At 43.2% G+C, this 2,771-nt stretch overlaps 1 long non-coding RNA gene across 1 annotated transcript; it reads left to right on the top strand.

Annotated features, from left to right (window-relative positions):
- Positions 1 to 247: 247 nt before the first annotated feature.
- LOC147915352 (uncharacterized) lies at positions 248 to 2,461 on the top strand. The gene is made up of 3 exons (XR_015553882.1): positions 248 to 1,205; positions 1,906 to 2,015; positions 2,168 to 2,461. It is a non-coding gene; the product is annotated as an uncharacterized LOC147915352 (long non-coding RNA).
- The last annotated feature ends 310 nt before the right edge of the window (positions 2,462 to 2,771 follow it).

The raw sequence follows: 2,771 nt of genomic DNA, 5'->3' as shown, positions 1-2,771 counted from the left end.
TACCCACACAGCCCTCCGGTCTCAGCAGCTGTCTTTCACCGTCGTCGTCCCCACCCTGTCCCTCTCCACTGCCAGTGTCTTGGAGGCCCTGGGGTGAGAAAGAACATTCCCCCACCTCCAATTGTCCTGGGGTAGACTGTGATGGGGCGATGATCAGTCTCCAATAAAGTCAACACCTTCCGTGAAAAATGACTCTCCCTGACAAGTTGTTTTAGAGTGTTAAAATTTAAAAAAAAAATCTTTACCACTTTCTGAGCCATATTCTAGATGTTTTGCATATCATGAGTTGTCGCTTTAAGCTTCAAATGATGCTGGGAGGTAGATACTATTACCCCATTCTGCGGATATGGAAAGTGAGGCCGGCAGTAGTGATGTGACTCACTCAAGGTCACAGCGGGTGGTGGTAGAGTCGGCGTCTGAAGTCAGATTTCTGATTTAGAACCCTGGGTACTTCCTCCTTATTTCCACTGTTTTTTCTTGTTGTTCGTGTTGAAAATGGCTTTATTGCTTTTGTAAAGTAAAGTGTGAAAAATCACCTCAAATACCATCATCCAGGGATAACCAGAAACATTTTAATGAATACTCTTCAAGACATCTCTCTTCTGCATTAATTTTACGACAAGCTCGTCAATACCCAAGTTATTCTTACTTGAAAATTGGTCATAACACATTTAATTGAGCGGAAGCAGGTGACTCTGGTCTTCAGATTTGCCTAACTGGAGGCACCTTGGGTTGCTGTGGGGGGAGTGCCTTCCTGGCTGCGAGGTTTCCTCACCCCCACCCCCTGGTGTCTGCCCCTCCGCTTCTGTTAAGGCTTGGTTCTCATTTCTTTGCCTCCGGGAAGGGTCTCATTAGCTCTTCCTAACAGGGTCTCTGAAGTCCCTGGATGTCAACTTGATCTGCGTCCGAGACGGGGGTTATTATACTCTCTGCCTCTAGGGGGCAGGATTCCATGGGCGTGGTCATGAGATCCCAACCACATTCATCTTCATTCTTCCTTGATATGTGGGGCAAGAGACCTTTGGGAATTTCCTTCTTGTCAGCAGGACTACAGTCAGAAGTACCACTCAACCTAGCTGGGAACCGGCCAGCTCTCTGTTAAGGATTTTAATACTCATGACAGATGCCACAAGGTGATGCTGCTAGCCCATTTTCTACGTGAGGAAATCCAGAAGTTCAGTGAGCTGCTCAAGCTCCCACAGCTGGTGAGTGCCAGGCTTTGAACCCAGAGCTCTCGGGCTTCACAGCCTGTGTTCTGCATCACTACACTTCACTGCTTTCTTGAGTCACATCTCCATCACACATGAGATGTTTTGTGTGAGAGAAATCTATAGAAAAATGCCATTTTGGGGCCAGGAAGAATTAAGACTGAGCAAGGCTTAATTGGTAACAAACACAGGCACTCATACACACCTGGTGCCCGCACACGCCCTGGCCCCTTCTTTCTGAAATATGTGTAAATAAACAAACCTGTGCTGGTCAGAGCTCAAAGTTGAAAGGCTTACCCACATTTGGGGTCCGACACAATCTGTGACAGCTGCTGTGTTTTTATTATTGTGCCAAAAGTGTTCTAATTACAATACGCTTTTCTGAGTCAGATGAGAGGGGTAAACCATCTGGCTATGAAGTTGTAGTTGTGAAATCCCAGTGGAAGAGACTATAAATTGATTGTAATGCATGTTTACTAATGGTTTAATAATCCTAAGGAGAACAGACTGAACCGTAATAATTAATGGAGAATTTTGATGGCAAGACCTCTAAATGCTGATGTTAAGGAGGTCAAAAGATTAAATAATGAGACAGATGCTTCTGGGGCTTGTATTAGTCAGGAAAACAGATCATGCTGCAGAAACAAACCCCAAGGTCTCAGTAACTCAATAAAAGTTTACCTTTTGCTTATCCAAGTCCAGGTCCAGCAGCCATCAGGGCAGCTCTCTTCTCAAAGGTGTGCAGGGATCCAGGCTTCCATGGTGTAGCCATGCCATCTGGAGCACGTGGCTTCCAAGATCGCCAAGGTGAGGAACTGAGGGCCAGAGGGCAGGTTCCATATTCTATTGTGAAAACTAAAGGTCTTGTACCACCCCTAGGAGGACAAGAACTAGTTAGGTGCTACTGTGCAAATCAGATCTAACCTTCACACTTTTACATGATGTCTTCATTTTCTCAGGTATATCAACATATTTTTGGATAGCAGTTCCAGAATTTTGGAAGCAGAATTGAAGTCTGTGAGGGTGAGGACTTGTCATTGGATTTAGGGCCCACCCTAACCCAGGATGATCTCAAGATCCTTAACTCAATTCCATCTGCAAAGACTGTCTTGCCAAATAATTTCACACTTACAGGTTCCGAGTGGATGTATTTGGGGGGCCGCAATTCAACTTCCTACAGCCACCATCTAGAAAGAACAAATGGTTACGTCTTGTCATATATACCTCAGATATTTTTTAATTAAAAAACTAAACATTACTAATAAAATTGAAGTCTTTGTGCTCCTTCTTGGTCCCATTTTATCTCCACACTCCCAGCCTTCCCTCATCCTCTCCCTCCTCAGAGACCACAACTCTGATTAATTTGATGTGTATGCTTCCAGTCTGTGTTTTTATATTTTCGTTGCACTTATATTTTCCATAATAAAAACATAGTATTGTTTTATATTTTTAAAATTTACGTAAGTGGCATCTTGTATACATCATTTAGGACTATTTTTTATATTTAACATTTTGTTTTCAAGAGCTATTCAAGTGGAAAGATATAAATTTAATTATTCATTT

The sequence above is a fragment of the Ceratotherium simum genome, chromosome 13, assembly GCF_057802395.1.
Source record: "Ceratotherium simum simum isolate JZ-2026a chromosome 13, ASM5780239v1, whole genome shotgun sequence".
Lineage (NCBI taxonomy): Eukaryota > Metazoa > Chordata > Mammalia > Perissodactyla > Rhinocerotidae > Ceratotherium > Ceratotherium simum.
Note: the sequence above shows the minus strand (reverse complement) of the source record. Positions and strands in the feature narration are given on the sequence as shown.